The 9739-nt window shown below is 39.6% G+C and overlaps 1 non-coding gene across 1 annotated transcript; it reads left to right on the top strand.

Annotated features, from left to right (window-relative positions):
- Nucleotides 1-1998: 1998 nt before the first annotated feature.
- Nucleotides 1999-2106, top strand: LOC148554991 (small nucleolar RNA R71). The gene has a single exon (XR_015887874.1). It is a non-coding gene; the product is annotated as a small nucleolar RNA R71 (small nucleolar RNA).
- The last annotated feature ends 7633 nt before the right edge of the window (nt 2107-9739 follow it).

Genomic DNA, 9739 nt, shown 5'->3' with positions numbered 1-9739 from the left:
ATCCAAATTGAGTCAAAATATACCATTAAATATGGACTCATCAATATGCTCAAGAGACATGATCCTGTTTACTGTATGAGGCAGGATTGGGCATGCAGTGAATACCACCTTCATTCCTGGGGAGAAGTCTTCAATGGGAATCTTTTTGTTTCTCCATCCCCTCGGTACTTTCTTTTTTTTGGGAACCTCCGCTTTGGTGGATGATGCATTCCCGACACCAAACTTAGGTTTGATGTCAGGAGGAATTTTATTGATTGTCACCAAAGGAGGTTTGAGTTGCAGATTCTGTTGTGCATCATCAGGGGGTTCTTGAAGGTTTGGAGTAATAAGCTCAGTCTGCATGCACCTCACCTCTTCACCTGCTAAATGCATATCTTTGAAGATATGAAAGACTAGTTGCTCATTATGCACTCTAAGTACTAATTCACCCACTTCCACATCAATTAAAGCTCTCCCAGTGGCTAGGAAAGGTCTTCCTAGGATTATAGAGGCATTCTCATCCTCCCCCGTGTCAAGAATTACAAAATCTGCTGGGAGGAAGAATTTACCCAGTTTGACCAAGATATTCTCCACTAATCCATATCCAGGCTTTATAGATTTGTCTGCAATCTGTAATGCTATCCTTGTGGTTGTGCCTCTTGGATTTGCAACTTTTTCATCACAGACAAGGGCATTAAATTGATGCTTGCTCCCAGATCACATAGTACTTTCTCAAAGATTGTGCTCCCAATGGTACATAAAATTTGAAAGCTTCCTGGGTCTGGCATCTTTTTTGGCAAGTTATTCTGAATTATGACACTACATTCCTTAGTCAAGACCACTGTCTCATCTCCCTTTAAAGGCTTCTTCTTTGACAACAGCTCCTTCATGAATTTGACATAGAGAGGCATTTGCTTCAAAACCTCAGCAAAAAGAATATTGATTTGCATCTTTCTAAAGACTTCCAAGAACTTTGAAAACTGCTTGTCCTTGGTCTCCTTTTGATGTCTCTGAGGATATGGCATTTTAGGCTTGTACTCAGGTGCCTTAGGCAATGTAAGATAAGTGTCAAGAAAGACTGGGAATGGATTATCTGCATGCCTAGGAGGGGCGTGTTCCACCTCCTCTTTCTTCTCCGCTGGAGTTTCTTTTTCAACTGGCTCCTCATTAACTTGTGCTTCTGTACCTGCCACTTGTCCACTTATCAAGGTGATAGCCTTGCACTCCTCTTTTGGGTTCACCACTGTATCACCAGGAAATGTGCTTGGAGGCCTCTCAGGTATTTGCTTGCACAACTGGCCTACTTGCACCTCCAAATTTCTGATAGAAGCTCTAGTTTCCTGCATAAAATTATTCAGTAGTGCTTCCCAATCAGTGTTCTTCTGGGGCTGAGAATTTGTTTGCTGAGGTAGTTCTTGTTGAGGAGACTGAAACTGGCAGTTGTTATGTCTATTCTGTTGGAAACCGCCCTGAGAATTATTGTTAAAATTCTGCGGCCTCTGAGGTTGCTCTCTCTATCCCAAGTTTGGGTGATTTCTCAACCCCTGATTATAGGTCTTGGCATATGGATCATTATTGGGATTTCTAGGAGCATTCCCCATGTAGTTGACCTGTTCAGAAGGAAATTGAGTATAACCATAATTCTCACCTTGCATGAAGCTACCAGTCATGTCATAAGGGGCCTCTTGAGATGCATTCTGAGTGTTGAAAGCTGAAACCTGCATCCCACTCAATTGTTGAGTAATTAGATTCATCTGCCGAGAGAAAATTTTGTTCTGAGCAAGAAAGGGCATCAAAAGCTTCCACTTCCAAAACGCCTTTCTTCTGAGGAGTTCCAGAGTTCACAGGATTCCTGTTAGATGAGTATAAATATTGGTTGGTAGCAACCAACTCAATAATCTCAGTAGTCTCCTCTGGTGTCTTCTTCATGTGCAATGAACCACCTGCAGAATTATCTAAACACATCTTGGATATTTCACATAAGCCCTCATAAAATATATCTAGTTGAGTCTATTTAGAAAACATGTCTGGAGGGCATTGCCTGGTTAGCAGCTTGTATCTCTCCCAGGCTTCATAGAGGGTCTCACCATCCGTCTGTTTGAAAGTCTGAACCTCCAACCTTAGCTTAGTCAGCTTTTGTGGTGGGAAAAATTTAGTCAGAAATTCAGTGACCACCTTATCCCAAGTATCTAGGCTCTCCTTGGGTTGAGAATCTAGCCACAGCTTTGCTCTATCCCTCAAAGCAAATGGGAAGAGCATGAGTTTGTAAACTTCAAGATTCACTCCATTCGTCTTCACAGTATCATAAATCTGCAGAAAATTAGAAATAAATTGATTTGGGTCTTCCTGAGGAAGTCCATGATACTAATAGTTTTGTTCATTCTCATTCAGATTTGCCACATTGGAATTAACAGCATGATTCTGATCTATGGTGGACTCTGTAGCTTCTTTTTCAGAAGTCTCACTTAGATTTTCACTAGCCTTGTAAAGTCTAGCTTGTTGCAAGCATCGCCTCAAAGTCCTTTCAGGTTCAGAATCAAAATAAAAAAGGGGCTCCTTGTCTCTATTTCTTCTCATAAACAGACAGAAAATAAGAACAGTGGGATTCTCTACGTCAGAGTGTAGAGAATTCCCAGAGATAACCTGTGTAAAGAAATACAATAAAACACTAGACAATCAAACTAAGGAATTTTCGAAAATTATATAGACTAATAGATTAGAGAATTCAAAATTTATGAGGAAAATTAAAATAAAATTAACTAGGTAACACCAAACCTAATTTCAGAACTTAAGGAAAAATACTAGTACTAAATTCAAAAATTATAGAGTAGAATTCAAATAAAATTAAAGCTAAAATGCCTAATCTAAGCAATCAAATAACTAATAGTTGTTAATCACCATCAATCCCCGGCAACGGCACCAAAAACCTGGTGCGGAATTTATAACCCACAAACTAACCGGCAAGTGCATCGGGTCGTACCAAGTAATACCTCAGGTGAGTGAGGGTCGATCTCACGAGGATTGATGGATTAAGCAACAATGGTTAAGTGATTTACTTAGTTAGACGAACAGAAAAGAATGTTGAGAGTTTAATTGCATCAAACAGTAATTCAGAGAATCAGAAAAACGAGCAGTAAATTGGTGTAAATAATATGGGAGAAAACAGTTAAGGCTTCAAAGTTATCTATCTTTCGGATTGACTTTTCTTACTAACTATTTTAATCATGCAAGATTCAATTCATGGCAAACTATATGTGACTAAACCCTAATTCCTTAGACCTTTTTAGTCTCCTCTGACCTTCATCAACCGTCAAGTCCTTGGTCACTTAATTCCAATTAGAGGGTGAAGTTCAATTCTAGTTTATATGCCATAGAAACCCTAATTATCCAAATATAAGAGGATTATATGTCACGTATCTCGTTAAGTTCAGATAATTAGAAATTTAGGAGAAATTATTTTCAAGCTGTTGTTCAAGTAAAGAGCTTTTCCAAGTTATACAAGAACTCAATTAGAACAAGGGTCATACTTCCGTTCCACCCAAATTTATAAGATAAAGAACAAAAATAATTCTTGAAATTGAAATCAATACATGAAATAAAATAGAAAAATAATAGTATCAATCCATTCAATAGACAGAGCTCCTAATCTTAACAATGGAGGTTTAGTTGCTCATGGTTCAGAGAGAAAAACTAGGATTCAGAAAATTGTAAATTGCGGAATGAGGTCGAAGAGAAGAGAAGAGAAGAGAAGAGCCCGAAAGCTGATTATTTTCTCTTTTATATCTAATCCTAATTAATGTAAATTATATTTCCTAAAACTAAATAATATCTTTTCCTATTTTTAATTAAAATAAAAGTTTTAATCATAATAAAAACCAATCTTTGAATGCTCTTTGTCATGTGTGGGGACCATTGAGCTTGGCATGCTTGGACTGGCTGAGGCAGCATGAATTGGAGCTGATGTGAGTGTTGCTGCGCCTAACTTGAGAAGGGATTGCGGCTAACTTGAAGGAAGCAGAACGTTGCGTGTTGATGTTGTGTCTGGCGCCTAACTTGAGAAATCTCAAGTTAGGTGCCACCTTGACAGACTCCTTAGACGCCCCTTGCTTTGTCCTGGTGCCTAACTTGAGATTTCTCAAGTTAGGCACCACCTTAGCTGCTTTGGATTAATGGATGTAGTTGATTTTGGTGCCTAACTTGAGAAACCTCAAGTTAGGTGCCACCCTTGCAGAATTGATGGAGAATAAGTATGCACTATTATACACCATTGAAAATCTGGAAGTTAGCTTTCCAACGCCACTGAAATCACATCAATTGGACCTCTGTAGCTCGAGTTATTCAGGTTAGAGTGCAGAGAGGTCAGGGTTGACAGCATCATTCGCTTTCTTCTCTTTTTCTACAGAAACTTCATCAAATCCATCCGAATGCTACCTGAAATAAACAGAGTTACACACGACTCAAAGTAGCATCCATAATGGTTAAAAGATAATTAATTCTTGATTAAACACAACAATTTGAATGCAAATTCATTAGGAAAAGATAGGAAAGATGCTCACGCATCAATGCATGAGGACTATTTGCTGTTCAAGATCTTTAAACCTCCACCACTCTCTAACAAAGGAGGCGATTCCCCGTAGAGTTCAAAGCTCAAGCCTTCTCACTTGGTGGAACGCCATACAATACCCCTTGACATCAAACCTAAGTTTGGTGTTGGGCATTCACCACCCACCACAGATGGAGGAGGCCTCAAGAAGAAAGTACCTAAGGGCTGGAGGAATAAGAAGATTCATACTGAGAGCTTCTCACCTAGCATGAAGGTGGTTTTCACTAGAAGTCCAATTGTACCACATACTGTGAATAGGATCCTGTCTCTGGAGCATGTCGAGCTGATTCATGAGAGCATAGGAAAGAAGTTCACAATGAGGGATAAAGATCTGAGCTCCTATGATCCTCCTTAGAGGAGCTGCCTGTCAAGCTAGTGACGTTAAAAAGTGCTTGTTGGGAGGCAACCCAACCTTACGTATCCTTTAGTTTATTTTTGCTTTATTTAAGTTTAATTCAGTTTTACTTTAGTTTGATTTCATTTCATTTTATTTCTCATTAATTTTCATAGTTTTCCTAGTTTTTCTAACATTTATGATCATGTACAACACTTAGAACAGGAACAAGAGAGCTTAGATAGAAAAATAGAACACCTTGGAGAAGATACGCTGCGGGCACTAAACGCCAGGGAGGGCGTTTAGCGTCGAGAGAGGGAATTTTGATCTGGACGTTTAACGTCCAAAAGGGAGCTCTCCAACACAATTTTTTGCTCCCCCTAGGGCGTTTAACTCCCATTACTGGCATTAAACACTAGAGAGATAAAAAAAGTGTGACCTCCCTTCTAGCGTTAAATGCCAGAACCAGCGTTTAACGCCTAGGGGGGGAGGGAGTCTCGAGAATGGAAGCATGGTTTTGGCCAATGGTTTACCCCACTTCCCAACCACTTTTACCCATTCAAACTTTATCTATTCTCTCTCCTCTTTTACCCCCTTTTCCATCTACATTCATCCATCCCATCACCCATAACTTCCCTTGATTCTCTCAAACCACCTCTCATTCCACCCAATCCACTCTTATCAATCCCATCCATCTCTCCTCTTAACAAACCAAATTCAAATTCAACTTCCCCCCACCCTTCTCCATAACCAAACCACTCCTCCACCTATAAATACCCCCCTCTTCATCCACTTTCCCCACGTCTCACACTACTATCTAATTACTTCCACCCTCTTCACCATACACACTCCATTTCATTCTTTTCCCCTTCTTTCACTACCAATGCTGAAGCCCTTCTCCACTCTCCTCTATCTCTTTCTCCTGTTTTCTTTTTCTTTTCTTATTTTCTATCTTTATTTTTCTCTGGGACGAGTAAAACTTTTAAGTTTGGTGTTGGGCGCTCGGCTTTTGGTCCTTTATTTTTTTTTATTATCTCCATGGCACCCAAGACCGGAGAATCCTCCTCAAGAAAGAGGAAAGATAAGACGCCTACCTCTGACCCATGGGAATTCACTCGATTCTCCTCTAAGACACATGAGGAGCATTTTTATGAGGTCGTGCACGAGAAGAAGGTGATTCCTAAGGTACGCTTCGATCTGAAGTCGAATGATTACTCAGAGATCTGATATTAGATTTTGAGACGAGGTTGGGAAGTTCTGGCCAACCCTGTGACTGAGGTTGGAGCATTGATGGTGCGAGAGTTCTACGCCAATACTTGGGTTACATACAAGTATGTCAGAGGTGTGAACCCGGAACCAAAGAATTGGCGGACTATGGTCAGAGGACATATCTTGGATTTCAGCCCGGAGAGTGTGAGGGTGGCGTTGCAGTTACCACCATCCGGAGAGGACCCTCATTCGTACACTTGGAGGGTCAATACTGACCAGTGGTTGGATCAGGTCCTTGAGGACATTTGCCTCTCCGGAGCTCAGTAGAGGAGCGATTCTAAAGGCAAGCCGTACCAGTTGGGTAGGCATGACCTTAAGCCAGTTGCTCGAGGATGGTTGGAGTTCACCCAACGCTCCATCTTTCCTACAAGTAATCATTCTGAGGTTATAGTCGAGCGAGCGGTGATGATTTACTGTATTACGCTCGGCAACGAGGTGGAGATGCACAAGGTCATCCCTCAGGAATTTTACAGGATAGTTGACAAGTCCTCCACCACTACGAGACTGGCTTTCCCTCAGCTCATCTACCGCTTATGTGCAGCAGTTAGAGCTTACATTGATGGAGATACCCCGATCGAAGTTGAGAGACCGATCACAAAGAAGGGTATAGAGCATGCTAGAGAGCTCGGGCAGGGACCGCAACAGGAGCCAGTTCCACCGTCCCTACAGGATCTTCCGGAGATGCCTCAGGGAGTTTACTTCCATTCCTGTGACTACTTGGATCAGATGACCACATCTATAGGGGAGCCGACATCATCAGTTGATCAGCTAAGGATAGAGCATCAGGATCATGCTGCTCTCCTCCACCAGATGATGGAGGAGCAGAGGAGGCAGGGGCGTGTCATAGAGGAGATAAAATGCTCTAGAGGATTCTTCGGAGGGAGCAGCAGCCACCATGACTGAGGTGGTTGAGTTTCATTCTCCCATTTCTTTATTTTATGTCTATTTTTTTTAATATTTCATTCTATTTCTTGTTTTCTATTCTGAGTTGCATGATCACTAGTAGGATTTTCTTGATTTCTAATTTAGTTATTTATTTCAGTATTTTATGTTTATTTTAACAAGATGTCTCATGTATTGTGCTTTGAGCTTAAACAAAAATCAAAAGAAAAAGAAGTAGTATAATGCATGAGATTTTGAGTTATATATTGCGTGTTCTAGTTAGTTTGATGTGGTGGCCATATCTCTATTTCTGAATGTATGAATTAACTGTGCATATTTGATATTGGAGTTGAGAATATTGGTTCTTGAGGAACATGAACTTAGAAAAGTATTATTGATTCTCTGAAATAAGAAAAGAGATGGATTCTTAAAGCAAAATAAACAGAAAAAAGAATTGAAAAGAAAAGAAAAATCAAAAGAAAAAGGTCCAAGGCTTTGAGCATCAATGGTTAGGAGGGTCAAAACTGATCTAAAGCTCAAAGGAGTGGTTTTTCCATAACCATATGCTTGTGGTGTAAAAGTCTCAAGTAACCCTTGAGACTGAACACTTAAAGTTGTGACCCATTACTGTTACAAAGTATGCCTAAGGCTCTGAATACCATTGTCTGGGAGAAAAATAAAGAGAAATTCGAATCCAAGGAGTTCCCCAGTTAAGTGCTTGTGGTGTTTATGTATCAAGTTAAGCTTGAAAACAAAAAACTTAGAGTCACAGCTAGGCTCAAGGTGCAAAGCACCAAGAAAAAAAAAGCTGTGTTCAAGAATCAATTAAAACCTAAAGAAGAGAATCTATAATATCATCTGAGTTCTAGTTCTGAAGGATACTAATAGATCTAAGCTTCAAAGGATAGTGAGATGCTGAAGCTATTCAGAATTAGAGTGTCATAAGCCCCCTTTAGTAACTAGACCCGAGCTTAAATGACAACTCAAGTCTCATACATTTTCTCTTCTTGGTCTTATATTATTTTGGTTGCTTGAGGACAAGCAACAGTTTAAGTTTGGTGTTGTGATGCGTGAGCATCTTATACCCCTTTTTTCTTATCATTTTCTAGTTGTTTTTATTTAGATTTTATTTAGTTTTACTTGATTTTGGTGCAAAAATATACTTTGGATGCTACTTTGAGATGTTTTGGTGTTTTTATGATTTTAGGTGAAATTTGGAGCAATTTGGCGGAGTTTGGAGCAAAAAGGAAGAAAGCCGTCAGCACCCTCCCTTGGAGCTAAACGCCCAAACTGGTGTTTAGCGCCAGTAGGGGACTCAGGGCCAGCAATGTTGCAACTCCCCCTTGGGCGTTTAATGCCCAATCTGGTGTTAAACGCCGGCAGTAGTCCGAATCACCTTCTCATTGGGCTTCCAAGTGGATTTAGCATTAATTAGTTTTATTTTATTTTCTTTTTGTAATTTTTATTTACAAACAATGTCTTTTAGTCTTAGGATTTATTATTTTATTTTATTTTCATTTCAAAAAAGGTTAATATAAAAGGGAAAAGATCACTTAGGATTAGCATCCTTGATCTTCTTCCTTCCGCACGTTTTTTAGAATCCTGTTTTCTCTGTAAGTTATTAGCAACTAAACCTCCTGGTAAGGTTAGGAGCTCTATTTATTTCTATGGATTTGAACTATTATTCTTCTATTTTAATTAATGTTTTGATTCAATTCTATGGATTGTTTTTGTTCTTAATCTTATGAACTGGGTGGAACAAGAGTATGACCTTTTTCTACATGAGTTCTTGTGATTCTCGAGAGAGTTATCTCGCTTGAACTATAGCTTAAAAAAATTCCTCCTAAATTGCTAATTACATGAACTAATTGGGATATGTGACATATAATCCTGTTAGCTTTGGGTAATTAGGGTTTTCATGGCCATAAACTAGTTTTTGAACTTAACCCTCCAATCGGAAATAAGTGACCACGAGAGTGGCGGTTAATGAAGGTTAGAGGAGGCTAAATCACTAAGAGATTAGGGTTTAGACATTTACAGTTTTCCATGGAATGAATCATGTATTGTTAAAATAGTTGGTAAGAACTTTTAATCCAAAAAAGTAAACATCTCCGATACCTTAACTATTTTCTCATATTGTTTTTACACCAAACCATTGTTCGCTTTCTTTATTTCCCTGTTTATTGTTTATGCGAATTGCAACTCACCAAACCCCTTTTTGATTCACCTAACTAAATCAACTTGACAACCATTGTTTGCTCAGTTCGACAATCCTCGTGGGATCGACTCTCACTGATTTGAGATATTACTTGGATGACCCGGTGCACTTGCCGGTTAAGCTGTGTGAGTTCTCAATTCGTGCACCATGTGGAAGTGGCCTCGAGGAGGCCAATTATGATGTGTTTGTTCCCGGAGATCAGGAACGAGTTTTCCATATAAACATGTGTACTCCTCAGGTTGCCGATTGGTTGTGGATGTACAAGCCCATGTTTACCAACTTGGGAGTTCGGCTCCCTTTCTCTCCTTTCGTCATTTCTCTTTTGAATCGGTGCGATGTGACACCTTCACAATTGCATCCAAATAGCTGGGCCTCCTGATAAACCCCGATTATGTGATTTATCTTGTACTTATTTTGGGAGATTTTATCATATTTTCCCACATTTATTCAATGA

This window comes from Arachis ipaensis, chromosome B6, assembly GCF_059453495.1.
Source record: "Arachis ipaensis isolate K30076 ecotype BB chromosome B6, ASM5945349v1, whole genome shotgun sequence".
Classification (NCBI taxonomy): Eukaryota; Viridiplantae; Streptophyta; class Magnoliopsida; order Fabales; family Fabaceae; genus Arachis; species Arachis ipaensis.
The sequence above is the reverse complement of the archived record's forward strand: the minus strand, read 5'-3'. Positions and strand labels throughout refer to the sequence as shown.